Source organism: Ambystoma mexicanum, chromosome 2p, assembly GCF_040938575.1.
Source record: "Ambystoma mexicanum isolate Mex_15411 chromosome 2p, UKY_AmexF1_1, whole genome shotgun sequence".
In the NCBI taxonomy this organism is placed as follows: domain Eukaryota; kingdom Metazoa; phylum Chordata; class Amphibia; order Caudata; family Ambystomatidae; genus Ambystoma; species Ambystoma mexicanum.
The window spans coordinates 544448478-544462655 of record NC_090923.1 but is presented as its reverse complement, the minus strand read 5'-3'; positions in this window follow the sequence as shown (position 1 = coordinate 544462655).

Sequence of the window (14178 nt, the reverse complement as noted above, 5' to 3'; positions counted from 1 at the left end):
CCTGAATGGATGCCCACAGGTTCTATTTTGTTACATCAGCAGTTATATTTTCAATTCGTTTTTTACTCAAATCATTTTTCAATTTCGAATATTACCCACCCCCTTTACTTTACATTCCCTTACCCATCCCCCTATATTTTCAAATGAGTTTTTTAATTGAAAAAGGATCGGCAAATACCCACTGAAAAATAGACTGGCAATGTAACAACGTTGTACCAGCCCACTATCCTGGCCATATTCTAGAGTGATATCTTCTCTTTCCTGAGAGTCAGTTTTGGCTCCTTCTTTATCACTCTCATCTTCTGAGATGGAAGCTCCACCATCGTCTTGTTTGCATCAATCATGAACCCCATGAACTGCACGCACCTGCTCAGCCGCAAATTCGACTTCTCTCTGATGATCAGGAACCTGAGGAGTGATTAATGTGCTCCCCCATTCCACTTGTTTCTGGAGCAGCTCTCTTTCTTGTGCCATAATAAACATGTCTGGGTATTTTATGACCCTCACTCCTTTTTCTCCTATGGTCACTGCCACTGGTCGTTAGGGTTTGGTAAATGTTACAATTTATCATTTAAACACCCAAGGTGCTGAAGATAGCCTAAAATGCAGGCTCCTGAATTGCCGAATTCGCTTTTTCTACTGGAATTGACCTTGCCCTTTCTGTGTACTAGAAATACGTTGCTGACAAATCCCAGAGCCTTTGAGCCCCTTGGCTGTATTGCTCCCTTGAGATTCAGCTGATGGATCTCTAAATCTAATAATGCCTTATCTTCTTGTGATTATCTCATATGTGCCGGTACCGTGGCCTGAGCTGGAGTACTTGTAAACTCCAAGTGGAACCATGATGCCGTCTGTAACACCCAGGCATCCCCTCATGCCTTCTGCCCATTTGCTAAAACAAAGCTGTCCTGCCCCCACAGAGGGATAGTAACTCCCTTCTTTCCACATCTGAGACAAGGTTCTGCCACCTGAAGGAGCCTCTGTGGCCCCTAGTATCCCACTCACTTGAAGAGGGTTGTCTGCTCTCACAATATTGAGCCTTCTGTTCTGAGGTTTTCTCTAGGGCTGTGTACCGACTGACTGATTGACCCCTTCCTCAGCCGGCCCGCCAAAATCTCTGCTGGGGAATATTGTCCTGATGGATGATTGGGTCTTGTCCAAAGCAGCCAATGTACCCACAAATGTGTTCATCGCTTTGGTGAATGCTTCCCTGGATAGCAAAGCCTGCACTTAAGCCTCCTAGTTTGCTGTCGATTTTCAAGAGTAGACTTCTCCTCCTCTCTAAGGATAGCACACAGTTGGTGTTGCCCAAGAGACGCAAGGCCCTCTGTGCCTAATTTGCAGGTTTGAACATCGACCGGTTCTCCTGTGTCTCTTGCCCTCTCTGCTAAGTCCATTATCTTCGTAAGAGGCCTGGTGAGATCCAAAACCTTATCTTGACAACCATTCCAGGCCCTGCCATCACCTTTTCGAACATCTTTGGTTGCTTTTGTTATGAAAGTGATGATCCTCGGATCTAGTTTTGGCATTTTGGCCACCTTACCAGATAGCTCAGGTCCTGGCCTTTTGCAAGGGTGTGTGTAGTCTCTCGACCATGTACTGGGCTACCCTGGTCGAGGGAACTCAGTTGGACGACCAGGGTGCCTAATGTCTTCTGGGTTGAACATACCTTCAATCTCCCCAAAAGTACCTTCTTTTTGGTCCTCTTTGCCCTCTACTCTTCTCCTCTTACTGTTCTTATACCCCTCTTCTGTGGCAAGATTGTCTTCCGACTCCTTTTCTGATGGGTATCTTGACTCTCACTCCTCTGACGAGACCTCAGTTACCCCTGAATTATTCACGCCTGGGCAAGAGGATACGAGGCTGGGCACTACTGACTGTTGCAAGAAAGTTTGTTTTAGCTTGTCTAATGCATCACATGCATCAGGGGGTGGTCTCTTCCCCTCTGCTCTATGATCCGTGGATGGGAGGAGCGTAGAAAAACTTTCCTCTTCCGGGTTTCATTATTCCTCCTTGGTTCAACCTCCTGCAGAAGGTGTCTGGATGATATGCATTCTCCTGGACTAGGTGCTCTGTCTTATTGGGGCTTCTCTTCCCTGGAGGTTTTACCTTTAGAATTTTCCTCCAGAATGGCTTTCAGGACCTCCAGCGTATGTTGTAAGGGTTTCACACCTTGGGCCACTGCATCATAGCCATCCTGGCTGTCCTCCTCACTTCAATCCTCATAGTCCAACTCCTCCATTGTAATATATATTTATTTCTATTCCTGCCCCAAGACTGAACCTCACCGGCTGCTCTGTACATCCGCTTAGGCTTTTTCTATGTTCAGTTCTGAGTGAGAGGTGACGTTTATACAAAGTGTTTCTCAAGAGTGTGTTCCTCGCTTCCATTCGCTTCCATCCTACACTGACAACTGGTCGGCTTGCCTCAGTTACTGCGCTCGCCAGCGTTAATCTTCTTGGCTCTGCCTGTGTATCACAATGTGACGTCTCCTGTGATGTGTTTCCAGTGGGTGGGCCCCACCTGTGGTCTGTAGCAGCACCAATCACGTCCATACATGGTGAGCACCTTGATGTGTGGGCCGGTGCCATGGAGTAGGCGAAGTTCACCTTACAGGCCCATACCGAACACCACTGCTCTCGCTCCATTGCAAAGCCGAAAGCCAGTGATGAACATGCTGCGATGAACCCAAAAGGTTTTTCTGTCTGACTCTTGCACCTTAATTATAGCGCTTAACTTATCCGATTTGCTGCTTTTATAAATCCTGCTACACACAATTATCCCCATTGCTTAAACACTCCATATATACACACTACCTCGAGAGAACAGAACATGGAGCTTATGTTGCTGAAGAGCAGAAAAAGAAGAGGAGGTGTCTCGGACAGGAAGTAACATGTGGGAGGTTGGAGACATGATTGGTGGAAAAAGAAGTTGAGGAAAACTACTCAAGAGGAGAGCCTACTTGGCAGTTGAAGTTTCCAATCCTCTTCGAGTGTTTTCAGGTTCAATGTTGGTTAAAGTTGTTCAAAAATGTTTTTACATGGTTGCTGTAAAGTTTGCAATAAAGAGGTTAAGCATAGTGCTTGCCTCTGGTCTTTAAACAGAACCTGGATAATATGAATTCAATAAAATGTCAAACTCCCACCTCACTTCCTTGTTGAATCATCAAGGTAATGTTTTTTTGTTGCACACTCTCGTTTTTTTTGTAGCATTCCCATCTTCCACATCACTTGAAGGGAGCCATGTGAAAATGCGTTCAATGCAAAACTTTATTTCTAATGACAACATGGCTCTGTCTTTGCTTTCTCATCCTTACTCGCAAATGACACCATGTTAACTTAACGTTCCAATCCAAACTGCAATGTCTGACACAGTATATCTAAACAACTAGGCCTCTACCCTTTACTTTCGTTGGATTAATAAATCATGTAGCTTTTTGCGGAGTACTTTAAAATTCTAAAAGGTATACAATTTATCAAGGGCAACTGCTTGAAAATATTGATCCAATAAAAACAATTTTGATGAGATTTGAAACTATTTTTTTTATTTCAACACACATGTCACCTTCTGGTTATCTGACATCTATCCTGCCTGATGTTTTAAAAGGGCTCAAATATCTCGACAGATGTTTTACTACAGAATTTCTACGCACTCCTCTATGAATTTACAGCTATAGTTAGTCAATCCTAAGAGGCTATGTAATTCACATAAATCTGTGGGGTTCTTCATTTCAGTAGAGCCTCAACCTTCTTCTTCTGAGGATTAAGACCATCTGCTGTGAATGCAAGGCCTAAACCTTTCACATTAATTCTAAATCACTGTGCTTTCTGTAGAGATAACTTCACTCCTGCATTTCTTAGTGGGTCAACACAAGGCGCATCTCTTCCAGATGTTCATCAACAGTTTTACTTTTGATTAATAGGTCATCCAAATAAGCTACATACTCTCTTTCTAAAGGTCAGGCATGGCTTTGTGTAGGAATATATTGAACTAATTTCACTATTAATATACCCAAAGGAAGTTCTGGGCCATGCATACTGCTATCCTCCAAAGGCAAGTTTATATTGGTTTTTAAGGAATACCGAGACAGTCAAATATCCATTAGTTAAATCAAGGGCAGTATATACTTTCGAACCCTCGCTCTGTGCAAGGCCCTGATCAACATAAGGAAGAGGACACAGTGACATGTGTACCCTCTTATGCAATTCTCTTAAGTCTGTACATAGTCTCCATTGTCCATCGGTTTTCAATATTCCTAGTACCGGGCAGTGGACTGGCTGACCTCCTTCCTCACTGACAGTGCCTTCCAAGTTATCCTGGGCTCTTTCTCCTCTCCAACCTCTATCTCCATCTTTTGCATTCCCCAGGGCTCCAACGTTTCCCCCTGGCTCATTAACATCTATCTTGCTCCGCTTGCACACCTAATTTCCACTTTCTCGCCTTACTTCTAGTGTTATACAGATGACACACAACTCTTCTTCAAACTTCCTTCTGTCCTCTCCTTACTTCCTCCATCATTCCTGACTGCCTTTCTGCCGTCCAGTCCTGGTGTACCTCCAATGATCTCTGCCTCAATGCCAGCAAGACTGAGATGCTTCCCATTGGGACTCCTGCTCCCTCTTTCTTCCCTTCACTCTGTCCACCCTCAATGGGCTCTCCCCCTTCTCCTTCATCTGAAGCCAGAAACATTGCAGTCATCTTCGACTCCTCTATTTCCTTCCTCCCTCAAATCCAGGACCTTGCCAAGATGGCCCACCTTCAACTCCACCTCCTCAAAGTAATCCTTCCTTTCCTCACTTTCCCCCAGAGGCTCAATGTCTCCAGAGGTCTGGTTCTCTCCAGGCTGGACTACTGCAACAGCCTCTTTCTCAATCTTCCTTCCTCTCCTCTTTGCCCCCTGCAACTAATCCAGAACAGGACTGCAAGACTTGTCCTTGGCCTAAAGCCCAGGGACCTGTATATCTCCAGCCCTGGAATCCCTCCACTGGTTCCCAGTGGCTGCAAGGATCAAGTTCAAGACCTTCTGCATCGTCCACATGGCTTTCTGGGGCGGGAGCCCTCGCTCTCTCTCGTCCAAAACACCTTCCTTCTTAAGCCCTTCGCTCAGCTACCTCTAACTGTCTGAGTTTCAGACACTTCCCCAGGCAGAGAGTGGGGGGTAGATCTCTCTCCTCTGCAGGTGCTTCCCTCTTGAATGGCCTCACTGCCCCTATCAAACTTAAGCCGGACCACCTTAAATTCTGGAAGCAGCTCAAGGCCTTCCTTTTTCGCCTCTGCTTTCTCTCTCTCTCTCCGCTGCTGACCTACCTTTCTGCTGCACTGACTGGTGACCTGGCTACCCTCAGAGTCTCACTGGGTCCCAGACTCCTCCATGACCAATTGAACCTGCATTGCCTCTGGGTTTACCGTGCAATTAGGGGCTGTTACTGTAACCCTGCAATCCCCTGCCTCCTTGCACTTACCCAGAGCCGCGCTGCCCTGGCTGCACTTACACAGAGAATTCTGCCCTGATTGCATTTCCCCTTTCCCTCTCCCTGGCACTTCTGCCTTCTCCCTCCCACCTGCACTTTGCGTTATCACACTTGCATGATCATAATGACAAAATGCCTAGTAAAATCGTTTGTTTTGTTTTGTACCCCCTTGTCTTGTCGCACCTAAAAACGCTTGTGTAAAGGCACGTTATAAATGACTTATCATATCATATCATATCATTGCTCCATACGGTAGAGTTGACATGCCATGAGACGGGCCATGAACTTGGAACACCATCAATGTAATCTACTTATTGGACGATTCCCATCTCCAGTCACTGCTTGCTCTGTCAACCCAGCACCTATCAATACATTCCCTACTGACTTTCCACTCCCTGACCTCTTTGTCAGAGGCCTCCGCCTGAATAACTGATCTTTGTGCAATATTTGGGTGCTTAGAACTCACTGGGCCTCATTACTGGACCGGCGATAACCCTGCTGGTGATACCGGCGGGTTTCTGCCGGATTCGTAAATAATTACTGGTGCCTGACTTCCCGGTAACACCAGGGGATTACAATCCAGGTGGTCCGGGAAGTCAGGCGCCGGCAATGGGAATGGGGACCACAGAGGCACAGTGCCGGTGCACTGTGCCGGTGCTTCCGTGGCGGTCTGCTTACTGTTGCCGCTGTGCCCACAGGGTCAGACCTGCCAGGCACCGCTGCTCCAGCAAGCAGACCTGTAGTATGCTAGTCCGGAAACAACGGTGCCGGTAAGCTTACCAGCAACGTTGTTTCCAGACCGGCATGCTTGTAATGAAGCCCACTGTCTCTGCTGAGGAAAATCTCCTGGATTTTAAGCAAGGGTTGATGAACACTTTGACTTGCATAACACAATTCAAACAAATGGCAACTGATACTGCTTGGCCCGATTATGCCTTAATGACTATCTTTAGGAGAGGACTTATGGACAAACTAAAGATGTGATCTCCTGAGTTCCACATGCTGCCAATTTAACAGAAATGATCACATTAGTATTACGGTTAGAATATCAGATCCAAGAACGTCATCCTTAGCGGAAAAAATTCCTGCCTTTAAGGTGTTCTGTGGAAAGTAGCAAAAAAGGGCCCAAACCTACTGCAAAGGAGGAACCTATGCAGGTCGAAGCAGGCCGAGGGCCATTGTCAACTGAAGAAAGAAACCACTGAAGATCTCAGCGTCTTTGCATGTACTGTGCCTCTAAAGATCATATGGTTAGGGATTATCTGGTAGCTTCACCTAAGCATTCTGGAAACGTCTCATCTGAATCGTAAAGGGAGCCATGATTCGGGATAGCTCTGCAGGTTCCCAAAATGATATGGTGGTGTTACAGGTCTCACTCTGCATTCAAGATAAATATATAGGGCCTCATTACATGGTAGGCGGTGAACCATGGCGCTATAAGCGCCATGGTTCATGCCGGTAAAATACCGGCACTGCCTTGGTGGAAAGGGGAATTACTGCCCCATTCCAAGGTTGCGGGCCGGTAATTCCCCCTTCCACCATTGCCCTTCCCCATTCCCATTTTTGCCCCATAGGGCTCTATGGGAATGGGGAAGGTGCTAATTACGGTACCACAAATTGCGGTACCGTAATTAGCTCCACTGGTCCCTTTGCGGGTTGGTTTTTAACGCCTGCAAAAAGCAGGCGTTAAATTCCCCAACCCGCAAAGGGACCTCGTAGTAAGGCGGTGAGGATTTACCGGTACCGGTAAAATACCGGTACCGGTAAACCCTTACCGCTTACCGTGAAATGAGGCCCATAACCAGAATACCAGCTCTGCTTGATTGCGGGTGTAGCAGGTCTGTTCATGGATGACGACTGGGCCAGACAACTGGATATTCACAGGATCTCTAAGCCAATGTTGGTGCCCGTCAAAGGTGTTGATGGTACCCCCTATCATCAGGTCCTATTGAAGAGCAAATGGTCGATGTGAACATGGCCATTTCTTCCCATATGGAAAAACTAACTTTTGATCTTATCAAGGCTGCCCATTACCCTCTTATCTTGGGATTGCTATGACTTTGCTTGCACAATCCTTTTATAAATTGGTCAGCCGGGACTTTGTTTTTAGGATCCGAACATTGGGCCTCATTATGAGTTGGCTGGTAAAAATACCAAATTACCGGCATGCCGGTGCAACCTTGTCGTGTTGCACTGCTGCCGGAATCAACGGTTGATTCTGAGTAAGCGGGCACTCACATACCAGCATGCCTGTAACAGTTGCACTGGCATGCCGGTAAGGCCCTCCAAACCCCTGATAGTGGCATCATCCATGCCGCAGGCACAGGCACTGGCATCCTAGATGCTTTAAAGAACGGTACCGTTGATTCCAACATTGTAAATGCCGGCACCGGAAGAGGCGGTACCGGAAGCAACGTCATCGTGCCAGAACGGGAAATGCGCCGGCGGCCATCTTGAAAAACACAATCCATTGCAATCCTTTGCCTACAGGACCTGGATTTGCAAACTGTACCCTGCCAGCAAGAAGCTGTGTTTCTGACACCCTGTTCCAGCATGCGGATCTCGTGTCCTGTCCAGACCTGCGCCGTGCCGCCCAAATAAGGAAGAAAAACATCTGGGAGGAGGTGGCCCAGAAGGTCTCTGCGGTGGGGTCAACCCCACGCAGTGTGAAAGACTCCAGAAAACGGTGGGACGGTCTGCGGCGGCGTGTTCAAAACATCTTGTCAGCAAACTGCAGCCAGGCCAAGGCAACAGGTGGTGGAGCAACATCACCCATAAAGCTTGCACGGTGGGAGGAAACCTGCAGCTCTGTAATTGACATGGAGGCCATAGAGAGAGTCGGGCATTCGGAGAAGGGAGTCCCATCATCAGACAATGACGGTGAAGTGACCCTTAGCGTAATACAAAAGTCACCACACACACCTAATATGCCAAGTATAATGTTGCAGTCCAATTGGCAAGTAGATGAGAGAAAATACATGGCCCATCACCTCCCACTAAAGTCAGCCCTAACTCAAACCCTACATCTCTGCCACGAAAACACACTACAAACCCCACTGACACAAACCACAGGAGTCCACAATTGCAAACACAAGCAACATATTTATTTATTTATTTTATTTTTTATTTTTAAACCACACATCAGCCCTTAGGCATCGTGGCGCTTTTACAGATATTCATTACTGTTACATAGGGAAGAAAGCTACATAAGATTATACATTTTGTTCTTACTTATAGTATATACATAGAAATTGCATTTTCTGTTTGGAATAAAATTTCGTAGGCAGTGTGTAGCTTTGGTGTCTAGGGTGTAGAGTTAGGCTATGTGAATAGCATGGTTTTGAGGGATTTGCGAAAGGAAAGTAGAGAAGGTTCAGCTCTGAGTGCGTTGGGTAGGGCTTTCCAGAGTTTGGGCGCTATGTAGGGGAACGGGGGGTACGCGGAGTTGGTTGGCGTGGTGGCTCCTTTTAGGGCGGGCAGAGATGTTCCTGGATATGGTTTCTGATAGGATGGAGCAGAGAGATTGATGCATTTGTGTGTGAGGGTGAGGATTTTGAAGTTGATCCTTTCTTTAACTGGGAGCCAGTGGGTGTCTCGTCTGGCCTGTGGTATGTGGTCATTTTTGGGGATGTGTAGGGCGGCGCGGAGCGCATTGTTTTGTACTATTTGTAGTCTGTTGATGCTTTTTGTAGAGGTGCCTGCAGGAAGGGCATTGCAGTAGTTAAGTCTTGCTCCTATGGTGACTCTGGCGATGGAGAGGCAGTTTTGGGTGGTTAGAAAGGGTTTTATAGCATATATCAGTTTGGTGGTGAGGGCAGAGGCAGAGGAGATGGCGCTGACCTGTCTTGTCATTGAGAGTGTAGAGTCTAGGTAGACTCCAAGGGTCTTTACTGATGTGGAGACTGATATGTTTGTGTTGTCGATGGTGAACTGGGATTATTTTTGGTTAAGTTTGGAGAGGGTTTCCTTGGGGCCTAAGATGATGATCTCGGTTTTGTCCCCGTTAAGGCAGAGACCATTGATTGCCATCCATGGTTGGATGGTGGCATATATCTGGAAGAGGGCTTCTGCATCTTTGTCATAATCACCAGTCAGGGGGAGGAGGACTTGGGTGTCGTCGGCATAGTTTGTGTAAACTATGCCGAGCGCATCCAGCATGTCAAAGAGAGGTTTGGTGAACAGGTTGTAGAGTGTATGTGCAGTACATGATCCCTGGGGGACTCCACAGTTAATGGTGGTGGGGCTGCATTGGTATGTTCCGAGTACACCTTCATGGCACTTCCTTCTAAGAAGGAGGATATCCAGGAGGAGGCTTTATTCGAGAAGTGGGCTGCGTTTGATAGATGGGATGTGAGGATGGCGTGGTCGACAAGATCAAACGCGGCGGAGAGATCGAGGAGGAGTAGGAGGGCGGGGTTGCCTTTATCCATTATTTTTGTGATTTGGTTCTTTAAATCTAGGAGTGCAGTTTCTGTGCCATGTCCTTTGCGGATGCTTGATTGTCTTCTGCCTAGGATGGCATTGGATTCCAAATAGTGTTGGATTTGGATGCTGTGGGCAGCTTTGTCAAGAATTTTAAGGAGAAAGGGGAAGGTTGTAATCGGGCGGTAATTGTTGGGGCAGGCGTGTACAATCCCAGAGGAGAATGAGGCATTAATGAATGCTGTAATGATGGGGACCAGTGAGTCTGCGCATTCTTTAATGATGGTCGGGGGACAGATGTCTCCTTTACATGTGGAGGGTTTGATGTGTTTGAGGAGGTCTGTGACTTCCGTCTCAGTGACGTTCCTGAATAGGAAGAGAGGGGTTTGATCGATAGGGTTAGGTGGGGAGGGTGGGTGTGAGGTGCCTTGATTGAGAAGGGTTTTGCGTTGTGCTAATATTTTTTCTTGGAGCATCTTGACTTTGTTTATTAGAGCGACCTGAATGTTGGAACACCAGGTTTCGTCTTTGATGATTTCATCAGGGCAGGAGGCAGGAGTGATGAGATCTTTGAAAATCGAGAATATTTCTCTAGATTTGGAGCTGGCTTTGGAGATCCTGTGGTTGAATGATTCTGATTTAGCTAAGAATATGGCTTTTTTATACGAAGATGGGATTCCTCTGAATTCTTTTAGAGAGGATTTATCAAACGTGGATTGCCGTTTTGCTAGAGCTCGGCGTTTACTAGAGCGTAACATAGATAGTTCTTCTGTAAACCATGCATTAGAGTGCATTGATTTTTTTTCTTTTTTTTCTTCTAGGGGTGCTATGGACTTAATGGATTGGGTGAGGGCGTGGGCATAGGTGTTGGCCAAAGAAATGGGATCGTTGGTAAATGGATGTTTAAGTTCAGGGATGTCGAGGAGAGGCGTGAGGTTGATTTTGGTGTGTTTTTTTGAGTTTCTGACTTTGGCCGTTGGGACATATGAGAGCACCTTGCGAGTAGGGATGGTGGGAATAGAGAAATTAATACAGTGGTGGTCTGTCCATGGGAGGGCTGAAATATTAGTAATGGAGGAGGAGCAGTTGTGGTCTGCGATCCAGTCAATGGATTTGCATTTGCAGTGAGTAGCTGTAGTGATTTTATGGTCAAACCCAATGTTAGATAGTTCCTTGGCTGGTGAGGTGGCTGCTTTTTCCTTTGGGTCATGCAGGCCTAGGTTAAAGTCACCTAACAGGATTGTTTTGGTTGAGCTTTTTAGGTTATTCCCTATGGTTTGGAGGAGGTGCTTTTGGAAGTTTGGTGGAGAACCTGGTGGCCTGTAGGTGATAAAGATGTTAATGGTGCAGTTGGGGGAGGGTGTCAATTTGGCAGTGAGGAGATCAGCGTTGTTAGCAGAGTCTAATGGAAAGGGTATCCTTGGAGATGAGGGCTACGCCACCACCTTTGGATGTCTTTCGGTCCTTTCTCAGGATAGTGTAACCTTGAGGGAGAGCAAGGGAGATGGATGGGCCTGATGCTTCATGGAGCCATGTTTCAGAGATGGCTAGTAGGTCAAGATTGTGAGTGGTGATGAGGTCATTGATCTCCAGTGCATGTGCTGGGAGGGAGCGGACGTTAATGAGTGCGCATTTGAGTTCAATGTAGAGCTTTGTTGGAGGTCGATGGGCGTCAGTGCTGGAGTTTGGGCCGGGGTATGTGGTGGGTGGTCGGCTGGGTCTAGGGCTGTGCGCAGTCTAATGGATGTGTGGATGGGAGTTGGGAAACTGGTGGGTAGAATGAAATGAGTGCATAGATGGAGTGGAGTCCGAGAGCTGAGTCTGAGGTTTCTGAGGTACGTAGTAGGTGGAGTGCTGCAGTGAGTAGTATGCGATTTAGTGCAAGCTCTGAGTCTGAGGAGCCTGGGGTGGAGCAAGGTCTGGTCCTTGAGGTTGGTGCTGTGAAGGCTGGGCTGGGTGTTTTGTCTAGGGGTAGAGGTGGCTTGTCTGAGGTCTGGTGATGGTGAAAGTTCTGTGTGCGTGAGAGACATGCCGCTAATTGGCCAGAGTGCGAGTGTGGTGAGCGTGATAGAGAGGAGGGTGAGGTGGAGTGTGGTGCATTGCGGTGGAGGTGCTGGCAGGTGTGGTCCGGAGTGATGCATTAGTGCAAGTATATTGACAGTAGTGTGTCTAATGCTGATCCAACAATAAAGCAGTAAACAATTACAGTATTACAATAAGGATAACAAGGATATTCGAAGCAAGTGTGCATTGCGTGAAGAACAGTTAAGGTATAGTGTAGGCTGAGTAGGCTGCATTGAAATTTAAAGGCCTTCTAATGGAGTAGGCTAATTCGAGCACAAAGAACGTTAACGTAAAAGTTCAAATGCTGGTCACAATTAGGCTGATTCAAAAGCAGACGTAACGAGTGAGTTCAAATGCTGGTCACAATTAGGCTAATTCAAAAGCAAATGTAATTAGTGAGTTCCAATGCTGGTCACAATTAGGCTAATTCAAACACAGGGTTGACGTGTAAGTTCAAATGCTGCCACTGAAAGCTGGCATTATGCTGGAGTGGGCTGCCTCATAGGCGCGGTGAATACTGCATCGAATACTGAGCCATTACAGTAAAATGGGCTGGTTCAAGATACAGAAGGGGTCTAACACATAGTAGATACAGGTAGACCTGATCAAGAATGCCCAGGGTCGTTTAGTTAGGTGGATTGGGCAAGTTTCAGCTAAACAGGACATAGGTTTGACTATTGATTGATTAGATTGTTACCTTAGCTGGTAAAATGTCAATTGCCATCTCGAGTTTGTAAAGTTCCTGAAGTGGAGTATGGCGCTGACGGCTGGTCATGCAATGGTGCTCTGTGTAGGGTGATTGTTGCAGATCGTGGTGGGTGGTGTCAAATAAGTATTGGGCCCCAATGAGTGGGCATAATTGCGTGTCTTGCTGCGTCCCTCCGCGGACAGCCGCAGACAGCCGATCAGCCTTAGAAGCCGGGCCTTTGATGGGCGGGCCTGGCAGCTCTCACCTTCCGGTCCTTCCGGAGACGGAATGTTGGCTTGGGTGGCCAATGGGGTTGCTGCATCTGTTGTGGGAGCGTGTTGGCCTTGTTACTAGGCAACGGGTGAGCAACAAGCGAGGCGGCCATCTTAGTAGGCCTCGTGGACAGCCACGTTAGGATCAGGTGGCAGAATAATGCGTTTATAGATGACACGGCTAGTAAAAGTCGTGAAGGTCGTTAGAAAGTGCAATCTGCACAGATTGGATGGGGGGCTCATCTCATATGCCTTACCTTCGTGGGTTGAGAGATGATTTCAGCTGCGTTGTACAGCAATCTGTGTCTGGATGTGGGGAGGGGGGCTCCTGCCCTCCTTCCTGGTCGGCGTCAAATGGGGAATGAGCTGATGCTGCAGCTGATCAGCCTTAGAAGCCGGCCCTTTGATGTGCATGCACACACACATATACATCACCGTCGAGATGCAGGCCTCACCACTGTGCCATCTCAATGCATGGTGCACAGATCTACACTACCGATTGCACATTTGAGACACAACCAAACAGCACATGGCATGCAGCCCTGAGGCATGGCTATAGCACGCAAGCCACAACACACCTGTAGGCCACCAAACAGACACCATGACATCATGGCTGTACCAGAAGGATGTCCAAACAATACACCCCCCCAACTCCTGTAAGCACCAGGGCTGCCCCTCCAAGATGCACACGACAATGCACATGACTCAAAATGTACTAACATCGATGTATGTAGGATGTACGTTCACCCATGACTGATGCCCTGTCTCTCCGTCCCCCACAGGCACGGAATCAGACAGCGATGCGGAACACACCGCAACTGCCAAAAAAACACCTGCACGCATGAGCAGAGGGGACGATGACGCCATCAGGCTGTCGACGTCAAGGGCTTGCCCAAGGAAAACCACTGCTCCCAAACCACAGCCCACCAGCCAACAGGGCGCACAGGCCGAAGACCAAGTCAGGAGCCCCAGCCCCTACACATTGGTGCCATCAAGGCACGCATGCCAAAAGGCACACTGGCCACAATGGTCACAGCCAGGAAAACTCTGGCCCCCCAGCAGACACCTCATGTGGAGGAGGATGCATCACCAGTGGCCAGTGATGTCGAAGGGCCGCAGTCAACGGCCACGACTGACTTAGGTGAGGCAGCACAATCCGCCCAACATAGCACGGAAGAGGACGAGGAACAGGATGAGGCAGACACAGCCGGCTACTGCATGTCGGAGGACATGCAACACGCACCGACTATGCTGCACACAC